General features: G+C 46.1%; 1 protein-coding gene across 2 annotated transcripts in view; it reads left to right on the top strand.

The window, feature by feature from the left end:
- Positions 1-2,801: 2,801 nt before the first annotated feature.
- TAOK3 (TAO kinase 3) overlaps positions 2,802-21,999 on the top strand; it is a 74,491-nt gene continuing 55,293 nt past the window's right edge. Inside the window, exons 1-2 of one of the 2 annotated variants that reach the window (XM_066199703.1) lie at positions 2,802-2,929; positions 3,628-3,690. The gene's annotated coding sequence lies outside the window, so the exon portion shown is untranslated. The remainder of the gene's footprint in view (positions 2,930-3,627; positions 3,691-21,999) is intronic. The other variant, XM_066199704.1, reaches the window with a different exon arrangement.

The raw sequence follows: 21,999 nt of genomic DNA on the forward strand, positions 1-21,999 counted from the left end.
TGGGAAGGACTAATTAATCTCATCACCTCCAGCACAGCCACACCAATCGCTCACCTTCAGCTGGGAGGTGCATTCTTGGCATGCACAGTTTATTGACTCACTGAGGCACTACGAACACCTCACCGAGGGGAAGGAAATGGGTTTGATCTGAAGCACTGAGCTCCAAAACCTGCAGCGCTTCTCCAAACCCGCCGAGCCGGGTGCTCAGTGCCCAGAGCAGCCACCAGGTCACACCGTGTTCTGGAAGGAGCACTAATAACGCAGAGCAGCCACTCGGCTTTCCCGCCGATCACCCCGAAGGACTGTTTGCCCAGACTGACAATTTTTAACTCGGAACACCCATGCCAAGTATGCTCCGTGCCTCTTTCCTTAAGTCAATATTGCCTCTAACAGGGGACGAGGCTGAGGCACGGCCAAAAGTCGACACCCCACGCTCCCCCCCAGGCAGCTCCCAGAACTTCTGGGAGTGTTTTTGGCTCACGGGAGAGACACCACCAGAGCTGCACACCACCTCCCCTTTCCCAAGGAATGCTGTGGGTTATCAGCCCTTTGGAAACCCCTCCTTTTCCCTTCTCCCCACTGAGGCAGCGCGGCTGGCACGGCTGCCCGCGGCCCCGGGGTGAACAGGAAAGGGCGTGGTGGCGGCTGCCACATCGCATGAGCTGCCGGGTGCCCACGGCTTTGTCCTCTCCGCACACTCACACCCGGCTGGAGCGCCTCAAATCTCTCCCCAAAGCCATCCATTCACTGCGCTAAAAATAGAGACGGGCTTGCAGGACTCAAGGACTAACCAGAGCCCCCCTCGGAGCTTTACAAGCACGAATATTTCCCCTTTCTCCCCCATTTCCTGTATCTGTTCCATCTGTGCACATACTCCAGCTGGGGATACCAAACCAGTTCTAAGTGTGCCTGAACCACAGCTGCCCTCCCAAGGATCATCTGCCCTGCCTCACTGCTGCCTCAGCACTTTCTGTTTGGGGCTGATCTGCACTCCCAGCACAGCCCTTCACACGTCGGGCAGGTGCAGGCACCAACACGAGGGCACAGAAACCCCCTGACCAGGAGCTGCGTGCAGCCAGTGGGTAAAAACACTGCGAACTGCTGCTGATGCAAAGCTTTTTAGCTCATTCTGTGGTCAAAACTGGGCTCTCGCTATTGCTCCCTCCGTGCTAATTCCTCCTGTTTAATAGGAGCCTGCTGGAGACACCCTCTGCTGTCATCTCTCAGGCATTCAGTGGGAACCCGAGGGAGGAGGCTCAGCTTTAAGGAATGCCATGTTTCCCTTACAATCGCAGAAAGTTAACTGTCTCCGCCCCAAGAAGCTGTCAGGGAAAGTGTAAAGTTCCCTGCTGAGTTGTTGTTCTTGGCTCGTGCTTCCATCGGAGCTGTTGTTCTCGTCACAACTCACTCAGTGCTTTGTACACGCTCAGTTTGGGGAGAGGTCTCTGCCTCCTGCTTGCTCAGCATCAGCTTTTCACAGAGCTGCTGACAGATGAGTCGTGCTCACGGTGCTCTTCTTTCCACTTGTAAGAAACAGAGGTGGGGGAAAAAAAAAAGGGTATGGAGCTCAGCTTATAAACAGGAAACAGACTGTGGAATTACGGGACTACAGTGAGAAGAGCTGGTATTGTACCTTGACCTGTGAGGCACAGGACACACCAACACCCCTCACCTGGGGCTCGGGGCTCTCAGGTTTCTGTACCTGTGGTTTCACATGGCTCTGGGTGAGGATGGTTCCAGAAGCCCAAGAAGGGGAACAGCTGTCAGGAGCAAGTTGGCAGAATGAGGCTGCACAAGGTACTGGCAGATAAAGCTCTGCTTCTTCAGTTTTATTTAGAAAAATGAAGTAATTAACCCACCCTGCCAAGTAAGTCTCTACAACTATGAAGTGATTAGGTTCAGAGGCTGTGGGGAGCCACCCAGTGTGGCAGAAACAGCATGAACTCACCCTACCCTGCCTCTGCTCTGAGCAATTCCTAATCCAGAGCTCTCAACCTCTGCTACAGTTCCTTTTCCTCTGGGTCTTTGCTGCTCAATCACAGCTGCTCCTATTTGGGTACATGGGGCCTCTTCCTGCTGGGACCTGCCACAGGACACAGTCCCTGTCAGGGCTCCCCCAACACCTGCAGCGCAGAACTCAACACTCAGAGCTGCCTTTTTACTGGTCCCAAACACTGTCCCCTCACACAGGAGCTGGCTGTGGGCCCCAACACCTGTCCCCCCCACCCTCCCCAACTTGGGACCGCTACAGACCCTGACAATGTACACAAACAACAAACACCTCTGAACTAATTATGGGCCCCGACACACACACCCACACACCTGAGCCTGATACGGGCCCCAACATCCGTTTCCCACACTTGAGACCACTGTCGACCGCAGTATCCCACTCCCCTCCCCGACAGCGCTCGGCTCCTCACCCCCTGACACCACTATAGGTCCGTAAGCCCCTCACACACACACCTGAACCCGCTGTGGGCCAACCACCCCCAAACACACCTGAGACCACTACGGGCCCTAACACCCCTCACGCACACCTGAGCCCCGACACAAACACGCACGGGTGAGGCCGTGCAGCCCCCGACAGCCCCACGCTCCCGCCCTGCTGTGGCTGTGAGTCCACACGGCGTTCCCGCCACTCCCCTCCCTCAGCGCCCCGCTCCCTCCGCGGCACCGCGCAGGCCGCTCAATCGACCGCCGATGGCGCGGGCGGTGCGCTCCGTGAGGCGGCGCCGCTCAGCGGCCCGGCCCGAGCTGCCAGGAGGAGCAGCCGAGCGCCGAGCTGGGCAGGAAGCGGCGGTGACGGGCACGGCCCGGCGGACACGCTCCGTCCCCCCTCTCCTTCTCCTCCTCCTTCTCCTCCTCCTCCTCCTCGTCCCTCCCCGCCCGGGCCCCGCGGACGTGGCCCGCTGCCGTCGGCCGGCACCAGGTGAGGCACCGGCAGAGGGAGCGGCGCCGCTGACAGGCGGGTCCCGGCGGGGCGCGGAGGGCTGGGGGCAGCGCTGGGGCTGGCAGCGTGCGCGGGGCTCAGAGCGGCACTTCGCGGGTGCCGCGGCGGCGCGGGGCGCTCGGTGCCGGCTGTCCCGGGGTGTCTCATGGCGGGGCCCGCCCGGGGCCGCTCGGGGTCGGGGCAGCTCCCGCGGGGCTGCGAGTGTGGGGTGTGGGGTCTGGGAGAGCCCGCCCGGGGGCAGGACGAGGGCAGCTGCCGCGCACCTCGTGCCGGGGGACCGGGAACAGCCGCTCCTTCCTTCGCTTCTCCCTTGGCTCCCCCGTCCCTTGCCTCTCTCCCGTGTGCCGGGAGCTGTCCCCGGGAGCTCTGTGGAAGTCGGAGCTCCAGCGGAGCAGCCCCGAGCGGACGGGAACGCCCCGGTGGGAGCGTGAGGAGCGGAGAGGAGGGAGAGCGGCCGCCTGCCTTCACCTGGAGCCGGGCACGGCTCGGGCGGACGGCGCTGCTCCGCTGGGATTACCCCGGGATCGGTCCGGGAGCTGGAATGTGACCTGGTGGATTCAGGGGAAGAGGGAGCTGCGTTTCTGTCAGCTTTGAGCGGAGTTGGAAGCAATGACGTAGGTCTGGTGCGAGCAGATGTCCCTGTCCTTTTAATGACACGGAGAAATGATTTGCTGTAGGTGCTGGATGCCATCGAGCAGCGCTCGTACTTGCGTGGGAAGGAGAAGGAAGGAGGACACGAGGCAAGTACTAAGCCTTCAGAATTTTGTTTCGTGAATGCATCTCCTCGTGTCTCCTCACCCCCCTTCCCCGGGAACGTGTGTGGAATGACTTCCCTAATCCTACAACTGTGGCAGTTCTAAACTTCAGTAGCCACTGAGTAGCCCTGGTAGCGTCCTGGTTTTCTCCTGAGCCTGGGCAGGACTGAGCAGCTCGGTGCTGGGTTTGCTGTTCTCCCCAGGGCGGGGGAGAAGGCAGTGGGACCCTGCTCTGGGAGGTGTGTGCAATGCTGCGCTCACACACAGCCCAGCGGCAGCTCCGTGTTTGTTTGAAAACAGCAAAGCAGGCGGTGCTGATTCCAGCCCTGGTTGTGCCAGAAGGATTTGGAACCCCCCTGCCCGTCTCTGTGGATAGTGATCCACGTAAGAAGGTGGAAGCAGTGAGGGTTCTGGATCCATGTGGATGCCGTTCCATAGAACACAGGGTGATTTAAAGTCACTGGGTACAGCAGTGCTGGCTGTGGTTTGTGGTGCTTATGTTGTTTGAGAATAAGCGGGCTCCAGTCTGTTCCCCAAGGTCTGCTGACATATTTTAGCAAATGTTTAGGATCCTGCAGTGCTGGGAGTGATGCAGCTTGCTTTGCCAGTGCTCATTACTTTGATGTGTCCCGTACCAGATTTATGAGAGGACACGTGTTGGTGTTTCTGTGTTGATAGTGGATTGTTTATGGAGAGAGATAATACACCATGCTCGTTTTCTCTATGAGCTTAAAATTTGGGCTATTTCTGGTAGTTAGGTAGCTATTTTTGTGTTCTCAGGGGCTAATATAACAATTTAGGGCATGTTTTAAATGTAAACACCTGTCTGTAATCTCCCTTTTAACACTGCGTTTCATACAAATATCTGATGATTCTTTCATGCACCCACAGTGAGGCTGCAAACTGTTCCTATCTACATAAATGTCTCATTTATCAAATCCAGATTTCTTATTTGCCGTCCAGCTCATCATATAACTTCCGCTGGCATCTGATTTGAGGAAACCTTGAGCTGGGTCGTTTTCCATCCACCCTTCTCTGTACGAGGCCTGTCAGATTGCAAACTAATTCTTATTTGTGTGTGTATATTACTTACACTGATTCTCTGTAAGTATTTCCCTTTTACACTGTTGCATCATTATCAGTTAAAAAGGATCTTAGCAAGTCAAAGCTTTTAAAGATGAGATATTTCTTGTTGTGTGCATTTTAAACGTGGCTCTTGCATCAGCAGGGTTTTACTGTTAGATTTCTTTTCCATAATGTGTGGCCGGATGGGGGAAACTTTCAGCAGAAACGAGTTCTGTTCCTTCTGAGTAACCTGCTGTCTTGTTTTAAAGGAAAAACCCTGTTTATATGGAGCAGGGCTGGAGTTTGCTGCACTGCTGGGGAGCAGAGGAGGAGCAGGGACAGGGCAGTGGTCAGTGAGTTTGGACCAGGAACACAGACTCGTTGTTTTCTCCTCTTACAGGTTTTTGTTCCAGGTTGTTCTGCAGCCTCGTGAGATGCTGCAACATCCAGGTTATGAGAAATGCCAGGGAAGGAGGTGTTTGTGGAACACTTTCAATTTTATTTATTTGTTGCTTTTGCATAGAAAAAGGTGTCTAAGGTTAATGTTTTTAAATAGGAAATATATCTTTTGTTTTTAAGACAGAACTTCAGAGTCTTTTAACAGGACTCCTCTGCAGTTCAGTCACAGCATTTACAGCAAACTGAGTTTGAATAAAAGTGCAGTTTTGACATCAAAGGTATTCAAGAAGTAGATTTCTATAAAATTCTATATCAGCACGTGCTCAGCTTTATTAATAGTCATGCTTTCACACATCAGTGAAAAACTCAAAAAGTGAACCCAAAAGAGTATTTTATGTTTATTATTTTCAAACTACTTCCTCTTTTGAAGGCCATTGATTAAACCAGAAGGATCTGATTGCCCTTGGCTGTGTAATAAACATGATGCAATTGCCTGGTGCCTGCTTGGTCATCAATTCTTCCAGGGGCAGCTCAGTGAGTTTCCCTGAGAGTCTTTTTATCACTCCCTGAAATCATTCTGGCAGTTTAGTTTTAATTTTCTGAGTGAAGTGTGTTTTAGAAAGTATTGATCTGGTAAATCCAGAGTTCCCTTCTGGGTATAAAGAAGGAAATCTCTCCTGTGATTTTTACGTGGGCAGCACAGGTTGTGACTTTTCGTTGTGATCGTGCTGTGGGCATCACTTAAACGTCATCACTGGCATTACCTGCCAGGAACTCTCATCTGTGAGAGCCTCAGCTCCTCATGAATGAGGAGGAAAGTTGAAATAGAAATTAAAGTAAATTAATCAGGCATGGTCATCCATCTCTTGAGCTACTGAAGGATGTTGGATATCCGAGTTATTAATGGCATTGTGGCAGCTTCTCAATTGTTATAAAGCCCCACTTCCAGCACTGAAGAGCAGTGTTTCTAACATGACATGTTGCCCTTATTCTATAGAAATAACCATGGGAATTCACTTCTAACATCCTGTTGGAAATATGAAAAATATATATTTTTAAAGATCAGTAGGTTTTGCTCTAAGATTCAAGAACTCTGGAGTACTGCTAGTATTAATTATAAAATTATTTAAAAATATATTTTAATGAATTAAATACTGAAATTAGGTTGACTAATAAGTTTGTTCTTATTCAGGATGACAAAGAACACATTGGATTTGAGCAGGTTGGAAGATTCCTTGTTTATATACTCAGGTTAGTGTCACAAATTGTTAGTTTAATTTGTAAGGGCAGGGAAATTTCAAATTCAATATAGGGAGCTTACAAAACAAGTTTGTCTGAGTTGCTAATGAACTAGGCACTTATGCCCTTGGACAGGTAATAGCTTGATGTTGGTGTAATTACTTTTTTCCCCACCCTGAATATTAGGTCAAACTGGACTCTGGTTGATTTGGAATTTAATGAAACCAGTCATTGCGTGTGGTCACTCGTGGTCCCTCCTTGGCTACTAAAGCCTTTCAGATAGGGACATTCTCCCAGTTTGGCCTCCATTTGCACCTCTTCCTGCTGTCACTGTTAATTAAGATGCTGGGTTATCTAAGAGCACAAGAAATTCCTCAAGAGAGGGGCGAATGATGACCTTGGTGTTCCGTGAGTTTGATTTGGGATGAGGAGGTTTTGTGCTGCAGGTGACGCTGTCTTTGGGAAGAAAGAGAAAAAGCTGTTTGTACTTCCCTAAGAAATTATCACTGTGAGAGTGGAGATGTTAACCCAAAATCCTGAATAAACCATACACTTCCAGCTGCATTCCCCTGGAGCCTAAAACACACACACGGGTTTGTTACTTTCCTACAAACTACTCCCCAGGATCACTGTGGTGCAGAACCTGGCACTGGGAGGAATGCATCTTGTATGCAGTATGTGCATTTCCACACATATCAAGCAGTTCAGGATGAAAGGTGTTGGGACTGCCAGATACCATCAACGTTTTGTGAGCAGGATGTCATTATTAGGTTGGAACTGATGAACATGTGCCAAACGTTGTGGCGAGTCTGTTTTTAGAGAGGTGCAGGCTGTGCTCACTTCCTACATTAAACCTAATTTTCTCCTTATTTTTTATATGTGAGCTGTGATTCTGTTGCACAGAAACTGGCATAATATTGAGCAGATTTATTTAGGGTTGCCCTTGAACGCTGTGAGTGTTTTAAGCCAGATTTACAGGAACACAGTCAGTGATGATTCATGTTGAGATGATGTTTTTCTCCCTTGTAATGGAACATATGGGACTACGTAGCATATGCTACCACTGAAAATTGTTAAACGTGGAGCAGTGATTTATTGCACAGCAAAAAGGGTTGGGGTTTTCAGTCTAACACTGAGCAGAAAGCTTGTAAACAGCTCTGGCTGTTGGTTTGTGTTGGGTGCACTACTGTGTTGTGTGGTGATTTCAAAGGGTTCCTTTAAATGGCAACAGAATGCTTCCAAAAGTCCTGTGTCTGCCCTTTTACTGTGGTACAGTCTTGCTCTGTGGGATGACAGCTTAAAAAAACTGAAAAGGAAAAAGAAATCCTTCCTCTCTCAGATGGGAGGCAGAGGTATTAAAATGTGTAAATAGTTTTCTTGCAGTCATACTATCCAAAACATCTTTCTGTGTTTTGTTTGGGGTTTTTTTGTTTGTTTGGGGTTTTTTTTTTTTTTTTTTTTGTCTTTATGTGACTTCTGGAGGATTGGATTTTTTTTTTCCTGAGGCAGGGAGAGGAAACAAACACACACCTGGGTCCTTGCAGTGCACAAGGGAAAGTGGACTAAAGTGCAGCTACAGAGATCATAAATTCCAGTCACCTATTTCCTTGTGCTCTCCTGTGTTCCTTAACTATTCATCTTTGGATGATTGTAATCTTTCCAGAGCAGGCATCTCTTCTGCTCTGGCTTTGAAGGGTCTTGCTGCAGGGTAACTGGAGCTCCCAGGTGCTGTGGTCATACACGTAATTAATGGCTGGTCATAAATGTTCATTGTTTAAGCTTTTTTAGAAATGATTTAAGCAAGAAACTTTATTTAAACCTTAGAATGATGCTTGTGTTTGCCTTTTTTTCTAATGACTCAAACAGTTTACTTGGACATCTTAAAGTACTGATTAAAACAGACTTAATGTTAAATTTGCTTTTGTTAGGCCAAAAATACATAATTTATAAAGAATATACGTTGTAAATTTTTGGGATAAAAATCAGATGTGCCTTTTTTCCTCTTTCCTGGTTAGTGACAATCTGCCTGCAAGTTCAGGGTTTCTCATGTGCCTCTGCTTATTCTGTCTGGTTCAGGTAAAGTTTGAGTATGCTGTGTCCTTTAGAATGGCAACAGATATTTGACATCATTAAAAACTGCTGTTATTTAATAAAAGGAAGTCATATCTACCCTTGAGGGAATTAACTAATGACCTCTTGTTAACCATCGCCTTCAGGATCTTAGATCCTCCCTTTGCTTGCCTCATCCTTAGTCATAGATTGGAAGAGGAAAACAGGCTTTTTCCCCTCCCTCCCAGCTCTTGAGCAGTTTCTCAACTGGAGTTGAACTGATGGTTTGACCTGTGGGGAAACTGAAGTGGTGACCATGCTCCCTTTTGCCTTGTGGAACATCTTGCTGGTGTTAAAACTCACACACAGCATCTCAATTAACTCTAATTCCCAGCCTTAGCCAGCGTGCACATTAAATATTTTTTTAAGAAAGCATTAGCCCGAATGAATTTTAATTTTTAGCATTTCTAATCTCAACACTGGTAGTGGTGTCAGTTTTAGCTCTTCAAAAGAGGGGAAAAACATTTCTTATCTGGAAAGTATGCGAGTGGCAGAGCAGATAAGATAATTGAGCCCTAAATGTGAGCTGGGATGGAAACAGGCTCTGTTGAGAGTCAGGTCTCATCTGCTGTGCCACAGTCCAGTGGTGCTTTAATGCATAATAATCCAGGGAGTTTAGTCTTCCTGGGCAGGACACAGGGAATTTTCTCTGCTGCTTTTTCATTAAGAGACACGAGCTTTTAGTTCCAGTGTGAGACGTTCATGTTCTCAGAGTCAGGAGTTTTCTGTCATTTGGGAAGCAGACGGCCAAAAATAGGATTTTATGGCTCTCCTGCCTGTAACAACAGTTAGCTGCTAAAGTGAGGAATAGAAATAAAAAAAACCTTCCAAGTTGTTGTTCCACTCAGGCAGCTTTTTCTCAAAATTTGTGTTCCTTTTATGTGTAGTGTGTTTCCTCCGTGGAGGATCCCCACAGGAGATAACAAATTTTTCATTTCCAGCTCTTCCCTTGGACTGAGAGCTCCTGTTGTGGTTTAGAGATGGTGTGTTCAGCACTTGGGCATGGCCCACAGGGGTGGGAGGGAGCAGCACAGGTACCTAAAACCAGAATAAATGAGTAACTACAGCAATTACTTTTTTGCTACTTAAAGTCTTGTTTTTTTCTTTTGTTTGCTTTAACTCTGCTTTTGTAGCTTTCCACTTGGTATCATAGGGTTGCCTTTAAGAAGTACACTGCTTCAAATGAAGTTAGATTCTTCCAGAATGAGACATAAGAGGGTTTTTGTTGCAAAAATCAGTATTTCATGTAGTATTTTGCTGCAGGAATTGTAGCCCAGGAGTTAGACCTGCTGTACTGAAGCTGAAGTGCAGAAAAAGATCTGCTTCTTTGTAGTGCCATATGGAAATGCCATAAATCAAAATATATCTCAGACATTCGAGACCTGGAGAAGTTAGAGTAAGTGTGTGATAATACAGTCTGAGTAGTTTGAATGATTAACTTGGACAAATGCCCCAGATTTTAGTTGTGTTGGGCACCTTTCCTACATTGCAGGTTTCCAGTTTTTATGTTACAGGGAGGTTTCTGCCAGTCTGACTTGGTGCCTTAAAGCAGGAGAAAGCTGCTGACTCAGGCTCGTTGTTAATTTGCTTTTTCCTGCCTACCTGAGTATTTTAGAGCAGTGCTGTTTGTATTTTTAGACCAGTCTTACATTTTTTGATGTGCTGAGCCCAAACCAGAGGTCAGATGATATTGTGGTCTGATCTGTTGGGCAGTTTGTGCTGGATCCAGGCTCTGGAGACATCCAGGGAGGCAGAGGGACAGGATCCCAGTCCCTGTGCTGTGCAAGCTGGTGCTTGGAGCCCCAGGCTACCAGTGCAGCTCTGCTGGTGTTTAAGGTCAACTCCTTGCAAATATTTTAGCAAGGCTTATATTCAAATGCTATTTATAAGACCAGACTAATTTCTTTCCTCTTAATGATGGCCTTTTGGCTGATGACAGGGCTGGAATCTGGAAGATCTGGATTCTGTATGCCACTAGTCAGCTGTGTATCCACAGGGAAGTTGTTTGCCAGCTTTCTGCCTCACTTTTTATCTGTACTTAAATAAAAAAAAAATAAAGGCTGACTAATACCTGCCTCACCGGCTGTGAGAGCACAGTTAGTAGCCTTATGCTGTAAGATCTTTTGGAAAACACTGGCGGAATTTTCAAGGGGCTTATTATGGTTAAGGTCCTGCAATGAGAGAACTGGTTAAGCCTGGGTTATTGTTACACCATTCATTAAGGAGCCTTAATAGCTGAAGCTCTGATAGTGGCTGTTCCCTGGCCTCACCTGCAATTACCCTGGGTAGATGCAGGCTGCTGCAATTCCAGTGGTCTGGAGCAGAGCTGGAGCATATGCAGGGATGTTGGAGCCTGCCCTGAGCGCCTCGCTGCCATTTCACGGCTGGCTTTGCATGCAGGTCACGCCGTAGCCTCAGTGAATTTTGGCAGTTCAGCGTCGTGACGATGACTTATTCTGCCACTGGTGAGCCCTTAGCACCTTCATGCCCAAAGAAATGCTGTATAATCAGCTGAGCTTCTCCTGTGTGGCTGCCTAACTCGGGATTTGCCCTGCTTTCGCTTTGTAAATTGAACAAAATAATAAAGACATCCTTAAAAAATGTTTTAGGCAACAGAAATTTTAGTTAAAAGGTGTAAACCAACTATTAAAAGATGCAAACCAACTATTAAAAACCTCTTAGATCTGGTGATCTGCAAGCTCAAGTCTTTTGACAATCTGTGAAACTCCTCTGTGAATGTTCATGTTGTGGCTTTTAAAATTGATAGTATATTTAGAAAGTATCTATCAGAATTGTTTCCTTTCTGGCCACCATTATAATAACATAACTATGCAAGGAAAGGCAAAATCCCCATTTTTGGGAAAGCTAGGTACCAGTGTTTATTTCCCAAAGCAAGTAACCTTCTTAGTCATTAGCAACAGTACCTGATTAAACTTTAATAACTTTCTTAAAATTCACACTCACTTGAAAGTCAAGATGCAGCCTTGACAGCTCGAGGTCCAAATCCAGACAGTTTTATTTATCTTTGCGGTTTCATCTCTTTATTATTGTGTACAAAAGTTGTTTTCTGCGTCTTGGCAGGTTGGAAGTGTATTGACTGGAAGAAAAATAGAGACTTGGATTCCTATTGAAACACAGGGCTGGGGGAGATAGGGATCAAGGTTTGGGAGCAGGAAATGGTTTAGTTGTGAATTTAAAATCATGAGTCTGCAAATTAATCTTAATTTTGAGCTGATTTTAGTGCTGAGTCCAACCCAGCTGTTTTTCTACCTCTCCTTTCTCCCACTGAGCTGGATTGGCACAAACCTTTGTGCTACCAGAGGATGGTTCAAATTAGCAAACTGGTCCAGCTGTGAAATAACCAGGGCTAGCAAAGGCAGAGATGTGGCAATAGGAACAGACAGAGGATGGGGATGGATGGTACAAACTTCTCCTGCTATATTACACTGTATTTTTCTAAAAAAAAAAAAGTGAAATAAACCAAACAAAACCTCTCCCATGCCACTGTCGGATTTCTGTTAATGAGTAAATTAACAAGTTTCGCTTTCTGTTTCTCGGGCATGGGTTGGGTCCAGCAGCATTTGGGTTATTCTGGGGAAGACGCAAATCGTTGTTAGCACGCCCACCTTTCACTGGGTTTTATTTAAAGTGCTTTTCTTAGGAATCCCAATTTTGATGCTTTATATTACTTGCACCTGCTCTTTTTTTTTTTTAAGGTTTTGTATTCAGATTTAGCCAAGGAAAGGCTTTTCTGAAAGGCTGACCGTTTGCTGTACGTTCATCGCTCAGTGTTTTATAATCTACGTGGACAAGTATCCTGCCTTAAAAAGTGGGGGAATATCCCAAGCAGAATGTTTGTATCGAGGTACTGACAATACTGGCTAGGTGATGGTACAGGTATTCCCAAACATGAAGTCGTATTTCATATTTCAGGCATACAATGGCTTTTTAAAATGTTAGGCCATGGCACCACACGGCAGGAATCATGTGGAGGTGAAAGGTTACTTTGTAATATTAAATCCTATTTGTTGTGTAAGTGTGAGAATCACTTGCAGTGTATAACCAAGATCCTAAAGTCGGAAAAGGAAGCACCAATTTACAAATAGACTGTGTCATTAACACAAATGAGGAGAGTTTGTTTGTTTTTTTTTTCTTCAGGAAGATCATTATTTTGGGTAAACAGTGCAGCACAAGAGAAGCCTTTCTGAGCACTGCTAAGCCCACCTGGCTTCCAAAGCTATCCAGGGAATTCGTGGTGGGTGTTTAAAGAATAAAACATCTCAGTTTAAGGAGCATTTGGCTCGTGGTGAGAGGGCCTCCCCATCCAGAGAGCGTTTGCAGCTGCTCTCAGTGAAGCTGTGGGTAAGAGCCTCAAGGGTGTGGAGAGAGGAAGTCAGAAAACTTTCACATTTACATCTCTGAACAAAGGGGACGCTTAATTGGTGTCATCATTCATGAATTAGGAACTCCTGCAAAGCAGAGCTGAGAGGCTGAGGGGGGGGCAGGATGAAACCCCCTGTGTGTCCTGTGCCTCTGTATGCAGCTTGGAAGTTGTGTCGGAGATGGGATTGTGGAGGTGGAGGGTTCCCACCCACCCTGGCAGGAGGAACTTCCAGCACTGGTGGTGCAGAAGCACCAGGGTTTGCTGCTGGGTTTGTGGCAGGGGGATGTGGGGCAGAATCTGCCTCCCCCAGCTGAGCAGGGAGTGAAGAAACCTCGTTGTCTTAATGAGCGAAGGGATGGCTGTGCTGGTGGGGGCAGTTGCGGTGGTCAGGTTGGTGTTTAAGAAGCAGGGGATTTAACCACCAAAGAGCAAAGCTCGTGGTAAGAGGTGGCCACGAGCTGCGTGTGCGTGCAGTGGGGAAGGTTTTGGTTCCTGTTTGGGGATGTCCACACCCTGCCCAGGCTGCTGTGCCCAGCAGGTATTGTTTGTTCCCTCTGGAGCAGGATGATGCCAGCTCCACGACCTGGAGCCTCCTCCTGGGCTTTGTGTGGGGGTTTGTTGGACTTTTTGGTATCAGGGCACCAGTAGAATAAAAATTACTGGTTTTAAAAATTTGATTCCATAAACTGTCACATGATGTATTCTGTCTTCTCAGGGGAAAATCTGTATGCAGTGTACAGGGGTTTTCTTGTTCAGGAATTTGTGTGCTGCGTTTTTTTTAGGTCAGATCAGGGGAGAACACTTTGCCTTTTTATTGGGAGCTTGCAAAGATTTTGAAGGATCTTTGCTGCTTTTGTAGATTACTCTGATGTCTTGGACCACCTTTGGGTGGGACATCTGCACAACTGAGTTTTAGTTTTTACATTATCCTACATTTCCTTTTTTTTTTCCTCCTCCCTTCACAATTTCTTTCATCCTTTGTGTTCTATGTACAAAAAGTGAAGATCAAATGCACCTTAAAATGTCCTTAAGAGGCTGCATGTTCAGGGGTTTGATCCCTTTATTGGCATAGCGTTGAGATAAATGAATGTGCTGATGTTCTACAGTGAGATTGGGGAAAAAAAGAGGGTTAATGAGACATCTGAGTTGGGAGAGCAAACCTCAAATGAAAATTGCTTTTCTGTTTTATGACAAGTCAAAATATTTTGGAATTAAAACCAAAACTGAAGCTGGGTAAATTGAAATATTTTTTTTAACCACTTGTACTTACAGCTTATTTTATGTAATTACTGGGGTGTGACTTTAAGGTCTGGGCAGGACTTTGTGGCTTGTTAGCATCGGGTTGAGCCTCTGATGTTGCAATGAAGAAGGAAGTGAGCGTGTGTCTGCTTGGGGAGGGGGACTGCACAGCACTTCTGCCTGCCTGCATAAGGTGGGAATTGCAGCTGGCTGGGTATTTTTAGCAGAATACCTCATTTTGAATGTGAATTTTGGTTTTTTTCTTGTTAATCAGAGTGTTTGGTAAATTGAGCTCTCATTTACTGTTTTAAAGAGGGTATTTTTCATAGCAAAATGCACTAAACACGAGTTCTTCACCCCAAATGTATTCATTGACAATTTAAAGTTTTTTATTAAGCCTCCAAAGCTGCAGGACTGTGTGTGATGCGTTTCCCAAGTGTCTCTGTCTTCTGTTGGTTTTTGCAGTTGTGCATCCATGGGTAAGGATAGATGCACAGTAGGGATTGTAGGGAGAGGTGAGGCTTTCTTATAGATCAGCCTCTGTATCTCCAGATTAATTAAAGAAAAAAAAAAAAGGAAAAACAGTGGATCTGATTTTGTTCCCTCCTTTAAAAACATGCAGCAGGAAGAACTTTTTCATGGGATGCAGGGAGAGGCAGAAGATAGCCTCAATTTCCATGGATGTTTTCCAGTCATTTGCTGTAACAGTGATTCACTTCTGTTCAGTTGTTCATCCTGGCCTGAGGTGAGACATATAGAATGTTTCTATTTTAAGCTCTTCAGCATAATGGATGGATAAACTCACCCTTCTTCTGCTGGTTTTTGCCACAGTGGGTGAGCTTTCCTTCCTGGGATCTCTGTTTTGCTGCACTGCCCTAAAATACTCGCCCTCTGAAAGCTCTTGGTGTGCTGTCAACACCGGTGGAAGAAAATGTTCTGACCATTTTGCTTCAGGGTTGCTGATCTTAAACTGCACTGTTAAAAATAACAAGTTTTCTGAAGGCACACAGTGATGTTTTCCTGGCTCCCTGCCTCTTCCCCCCCATATTGATGTGATTAAATGCCACCAAAACTCAGCAATCCTTAGGTCAAGTGCGTAACCATGTGCATTTTCTGCAGCATTAATAGTGGTTATTCCAGCTTTCTCAAAGAAAATTAAGGATGTTTGCATAAATGGAAGCCTTCTGCTTGCCACAGTAAGTACCACACAAGCAGTTTATGTACCAGGGCCTAGAGTTTTGAGATTATTTTCCTACTGCTTTAAACTGTCTCATGCTGACGCAGTTTGGGTGTAAAAGGCTGAAGTCTTGTGATCTAGAGCAAGGTTTTTTTTCTGCTGGGAGAACAGGTGTATGCTGGAGATCAGTTTTTCTCTATGACCAAAACATTTTTTATGTTCATCTGGAAGAATTTGCTTTCCCCAAATACCATTTCACTCGCTGAGCTTTGGGTTCTGTCTTTGCCAGTGTTGATGGTGGCCCTTTCACATTTTCTGTTTAAGAAGCTGCAGTGAAGTCAAGAGTGTCTGATCTGAAATCAGACAGACCTGGTGGCGAATGCTTTCAATTACGGGTTCAATAAATCCACACTGGAAGGAAGGACAGGGCAAAAAGGCATTTCCAGGGCAAAGGGACATTTCCAGGCTGATTGTGTCAGAACTACCTTTAACCATCTGAATTCCTTGTAGCTTTTCCAGGATCTTTCTACAGTAATCTGGGCATATTCCACTGTTGTCAGAAGCAGCTTTAAAATGTTATCCTCCTCCTAAACTAGATGCCAAATGGTGCATTTACTGAATTGAATCAAGAAACCTCTGATGATCCAAATGGAAATCTTGAGCCCATGTGTAAGGCAGCCAAAGTTATCTGCTGAGGTGTGGAACTCAGAGCAGGCAGGTAAAGAGCTCTGCTGCCCATGTTGGGACTGACTTAAAGCCAAATCCCAAACCATACCAGAACAGAAGTCAGATGTTGCTGTGGGATTAGTTTGAAAAGCTTTTGCTGGCTTGTATTTAATTTTAATGGTGATATATTTTAATTGGCTGTCAAAAACGTGCTTCAGATGAGCATAATGCATTTCCCTTTATGTGCTGGTCATCTTGTTCCTTGTCCTTAAAGTGCTTGGGCTGTATGTCCCTGTTTGGGAAGATAGTGCAGCCTTTTGGAGGCCACGTTTTCTGTGCAGCCTTTAAAATCTCTCGGGTTTGTTGAGGCTTTGCCTGGGGTTACCCTTTGAGATTTCCAGGGCGGTTTGTGTTTGTTTTGACTGTTACTTTATCTCACTTTCTCAGTAAGTCCAGTCTCTTCTGGCCACGAGTGATAGGAGGGGAGGATGAGGAAGTTCTGGGAGGCTGTGTTTGGAATGCTGCGCTTCAGGGTGCACGCTTGGATTCTTTTCCTTAGCCTTTGTGTTGATTCTGGGATTGAAAGAGCTGGAAGGGTACTGTGATGATGGGAATGAATTGAATGGTTAAATGTCTTAGTCATTCAGATGTGTAATGTCCTTTCTGCTTGTACTTCCCTTGGTGTTCTCGTGTATTGGCTAATCTTTGGTGACAAAACACTCCTTGTCCTGGCCTTGCACAGCAAAGGGGCTTCCTCAGCTCATTTATTAATTTTTAAGCTTGATATTGACATTTCACTCCCAGATTTGGAAGCTGTTTTACACTTGACACAGAAGGCAGAGGTCATATTTGCAGTGTAGTGGTTGGTTCGTATCCCCACGGCCGGCTGGGGGGTGTTTGCTTGTGTGTTACTCTGCACACGCTGTGGGAATTGTGTCTTCCTGAGTAACACTCACACAGCAGTAATGGATATCAAATGGGTTTTAAAACATGATATAAAGATTGCAGTGCTCACATTCAGCTCTTTACCAGAGCTATGAATGATGCAGTGCTGAGAGCTGGTGGTCTGTACATTGAAGGGTTCATGCAGTTGCATTTCTGGGTGGGTTGCTGTTTTTTTTAAGAAGCATTTTGAAGCTATACATGTTCTGTGTGTGTATAGTGGGGGAGCTGAATCATCTTCTGTGGAGCATTTTAAATCTACTTATTCATCCAGTGCCAGCACAGGTAAAATCTTTGGGCCCTCCTTTTATCCAGGCTAGGTGAGTGCCGAGGTGCAGTGTAGGATACCTGTGAGTGTAATTCAGGTTGTGCTGAAGACCGAGCTCCTTCTGCATCCCATCAGGGCCCCTCAGGGATGCTGTGCTCCGTGGGCACTGGCAGCTGAAACTCAAATTGGCGCAGCCAGGTCACTGCACGGACTCTGCAGATGTTCCTGAGGTGGAGCTTCTGGCCGTGAGTGACCTTGTGCGCCCAGCAGCCCGTAGTGCCTGGAGACACTGCTGGATCTTAAACCTTGGTTTGGAAAATCGGTTCCTCCAGATCTTGGGTGCCAGCAGTGCTGTGCTTGTCTCCATCGAACAGTTAAGCTACTTAGAAGCCACAGTTTTAATCTTTGTGGAGAAGGAGATGGGAGTGTTGCAAGCACACTTCATATAATGCACGTAATTACTGACATTACCCACACTTCTCATACTGATGCCAACTCCTGGGCACGCAGCTGGCACTTCCCTAGAAAGGTGACACATGACAAATAATGTTGTGGCCATTTTGCTGAGCAGATTTCCTGTCTCAGCTGCCCACGAGCTGCTCTTCAGACTCCCAGAGATCTCTGACAAACCTGGTTTGGTTTGTGTTTCAGTAGTGCTTCCTGTAGCATAACTTAAAATGCATAAGGGCAAATGGAGGCCACTGTATGCACAGGCCTGTCTATGCTCTTTCCTGTTGCTTCAGGGAATTTGGATTTGTGTTTTTGGGAAAGCAGAAGGGACCTGGGAATTGAGTAGACTTGTGAACATAGAAGTTTTGGTTAAAATATTCAGATTTTGTAGCACTGATTGCAGCTAGAAACAAGACACTGTATTAATATGATTGTGTTGTCATCTGTGGATTCTGCTTTGGTATTGAATGAGTGCTGCTCTGCGGTTGAAGGCCACATGATGTCTGAAAAGGAAGAAATTCTGATAAAATTGATACTCTCCTTCAGAACTAAAACCAACCACGGATTCTTGCAGCCTGGTCTGTGCTTTACTTTATTGCTTCCAGCTGTAGTGATCTGATACTTTGGAGCAAATCCTTAATTTAGTGTCAATATTTGCAAAGAATTCCAGCTTTACTTTACATCAGGTGTTTTCTGAAAAGTCCCTGACCAGAAATCTTCTAAAGAAAATTCAATGTCTGGGGGGAAAAAAAATCATTTTAGGTGACTTCTGATGCTGGCAATGGGGTTCTATGAGTGCTGGGGAAAACTCTGTGTGTTAGTAGTTCTCTTTGTCCTTGTTGACATACTACTGCTGATTTATTATAACAACACGATAGACTATTCAAAATGGGTGCCACATTTAGCCAAAATAGGTGGAAATTTGTATTTAATTTCATGCTTGGAGAACTTCATTGTCGGTATAAATATTACAGATAAATGAGTGGTGTCGCAATTCACCCGAAGTTTTGTTTTAAGAGAGCTGAAGACTGGCCTGGAGTTGCAGAGGAAGCCTACATGAGTTTGGGAACCCATTCTCAGTAAAAGGAAACTCTCACTTCTGGATTTATCCTTTTATTGGATTAGGAAATATTTTTTTTGTCCTCAAACCCAGGGCTTTTGACCCTCTTTGCAGTCCCTTGGTGAAAATGAGTGAATCTTGTTCTGTGTCCATGGTCTTGTGTAAGCAGATATCCTTCCAGTTGCTGGTTTGTGATGGGTTTGTTTTAGGCTCTCTCCCTTGATGAATGAGGATGTGACTTTCAGGTATTCAAAAGTGAGGTGGAATTTCTCTTTTGTCCTACTGGATTTTTATCAAGAGTCCTGGTAATTCAAGAAGGCCGTGGTGTACTCTCTGAAGGTGAGACTGCTGCAGTTTGGTAACTCTAGGAGCCCCAGGCCTTATCTGGAAGGGTTATTAGTTGGCTGCTTGCACACAAATGTCTGAGCCCTCATCAGATTAGAAGTCAAACCCAAAAATGTGTCTTTAGCTTGAAGCACATAACCAGCACTCCAAAACTGTGAATCTTCACCTCAGTCCTGCATCCACTCGCTTTCTTTGCAGCTGTTTTGATCATGGACTAAAACTACTGAAATTGATCAACACAGTATAAAATAACTTCCTAAGTTTGGTTTGGATGAATTTTTTGTTGAATGTTGATTTTTTTTTTTTTTTTTTTTGCCTAGCAAAAGACTGAGTACCTGCTAAGTAAGAGCTAGTTCTGTGCTGTCAGTGAGGCTGCCTTCCTTCCTTAGAGGCCATCTGGTAACGTGACCTGACTCCTAAAATCCAAATTATTCTGGCTTACCTCAAACCTCAGGTAAATTTAAATTTTGCACATCACAGTGCCTCTGTTGTGGTGGTAACTCGTTTGGAAGTGAGAGGTGGACATGGCCAGGATGCTTTTAAGTTCAGGGTTTACTCCAGAGGCCAGTCTAGACAGCAGCTGCTGTGCATGTGTCCTTGGAGAGGCTCTGGTGGGGCTGTCACATGTCTGAGTGAGGGGACAGTGACAGATCCAGCTGTTGGCAGAGTGAACACAAAGTATCTCCGTGATTTGGAACATCTGGGGATGCAGGGAGCAGCGTGGCTGTTGAAAAGGAGCCATTTCTAGCCTGGTGTTTTGGAGGAAAGTCAGAAGGTGGGAAGGAGTTTGCTTCTCTCTAGTTTTGCCTAAAACAGAAGGTGCAGGGGGAAAGTTGAGATCATTTAAAGTTTGGGGAGGGACAGATGTGATGAGAGATTATAGAATTAGTGATGCAACACTAAAAATGGAGGCAAGTGCTGTGGGGTGCTGCTTTGTTGCATATTAACTTCCCTTCTTCAAAATGTCCTCAAATTCCTGCAATTTATTTAAATTAGTTTCTCTTCTTCCAGTCTCTTCTGACCTTCAATGTTTCTTGGCAAAATTTACATTGCCTTCAAATTAAACTGGGGAATGTTTTCCCAAAACAAGCTAATTGTAATCTGTTATTTGAAATCTGCAGCGAGTATGTTAAATATAATGTACATTTATTGATAGAAGTTACTTCTTCTCATTTGTGTGGGTGTTATATACAGTCACATCACTGTTTCAATCACTGGCTGCCTGGCTGGTTCCTAGAAAATACAGGGGAATTTCCTACCATGACTCATCTTGGAAGTAGCAGATGCTACACGCACTCAAGCTGTGTATGGTAGCTCTGGAGTCTCAGTAAATTTAATTGAGTGTTGGGGACACAAAAATATGTTGGATTACTGCAATAATTACACACTGCTACTATTTATCCCTTTTTAATGAGGATGCTTAAGCAAAGCCTTTATAAAGGTGGTGGTGCTTTCTTCCCTTTCTGTCCTGTGGCACTGCTGTGAAAAGGTGTTTCTGCTTTGAAATTTCAGTTTTACCCTGCTGTCACTGTGGGGTGTCTCTATTTTTCTATTTTTAGAACTTTATAATTCTGAGAAACCTTCCCCATATATATATATATTGTTTTGGTTTGGGTTTTTTTGGTTTTTTGAACTCCTGAAAGTGACCCCTGAGTCACGAGCAGTTCCACGCCCTGAGCAGCAGCAGATTGTGTCGCTGGCGGTGGGTCTGTGCTCCTGGGGAGGTGCTGGGTACCTGCTGACCCCCGATACAGAGATGGGTCTGGGAGTGCTGCGCCATGGCCAGCAGGCTCACAGGGGCCTCTGGAATTAAACACCTCCTAGAGCTATGCCTTGGGGGAGCTGGGAGTGCCTGGCATGGAGCACAGCTCCCTCCTGCCATGGAGGAGGAGACAGGCACTTTGAAGGGCTGTGGAAAGGAGTGGCTCTCCTGCAAGCGGAATGTGCCAGATGAGGTGCTCCAGCTCTGCCTTGTGGAGTCTCGGGATCACTTCTCATTTCTGCATTAGCCAAATAAACCCAACCTGCTGCTTCAGCAGCTCATGTGCCTGTTTCTTCCCGTGTGGAAGTCTGGATTCCCACGCAGGGATGGACCTTTCCTGGGGACACATGGTGCTCCAGAGGAGCCCCAGAGTGTCAGTGGAGTGCTGTCGTGTCCAGACCCACTTCAAATCCAAGAGATCCTTATGGCTTGCCCTTTTCCATCGCTAAGTGAGGGTTGGCTTGCTGAGTGTTAAAAGGTAAAACTTTGGGAAGCAGTGGAATGCCAGGCTGTTGGTGTACAGGGCTCTGTGGGATGCCCTTACCACCTCCTTTGTGTAGAAGCTGTAAGACCTGGGAACATAGGACCATCTCATGCTTGAGGAACATTCCCTGAATTTACTCCTTTGGCTGCCCAGGATGTGTGGTTATCTTCCTGATGTGTCTTATGACTCTATTTTAATGTGGGGCTTGTTAGGTTGGGAAGATCCCGTGTCCTGGTGTTGGGGGCTAATCTGGAAGCGAACAGAAAACCACTGGCTGGGTTTCTCAGCCCTGGATTTTGGGTGGCAGCTCCTTCGTTCGGAAACACAGAGTGGGCGATGTGTGCCTTACCTTCCTGGGCAGGCAGTGAAATATCTGAGGAAGGATGGAATTACGTTGTTACCCGAGGTTTTCCTGGGAGAAGGGCGAATCCTTAAAGTGCTTTTCTCACTCCTGCTCTGGATTGCAGAAATGGGCTTTTGCTGCAGCGGCAGTGGAGCGAGCAGCAGCTCTCAGTGGGAAACTGCAGCCTTGCATTTGGCCAAGGAGCCAGTTCTGCAAAGCCAGGCCCAGCTTGGTGGTTCCCAGCCCCAGCCTGGGGTAGGTGGGACAGGGAGGGGGCCCTGTCCCTGCCGTGCCTGGAAAAGAGGAAGCCTGGAGCTGAACCTCGCCGTGCTGCACTTCCCTAGAGAGCAAGATGAGGAGAG

Source organism: Chamaea fasciata, unplaced genomic scaffold, assembly GCF_029207755.1.
Source record: "Chamaea fasciata isolate MVZ Bird 193981 ecotype frontalis unplaced genomic scaffold, bChaFas1.0.hap1 SCAF_18, whole genome shotgun sequence".
Taxonomy (NCBI): Eukaryota; Metazoa; Chordata; class Aves; order Passeriformes; family Sylviidae; genus Chamaea; species Chamaea fasciata.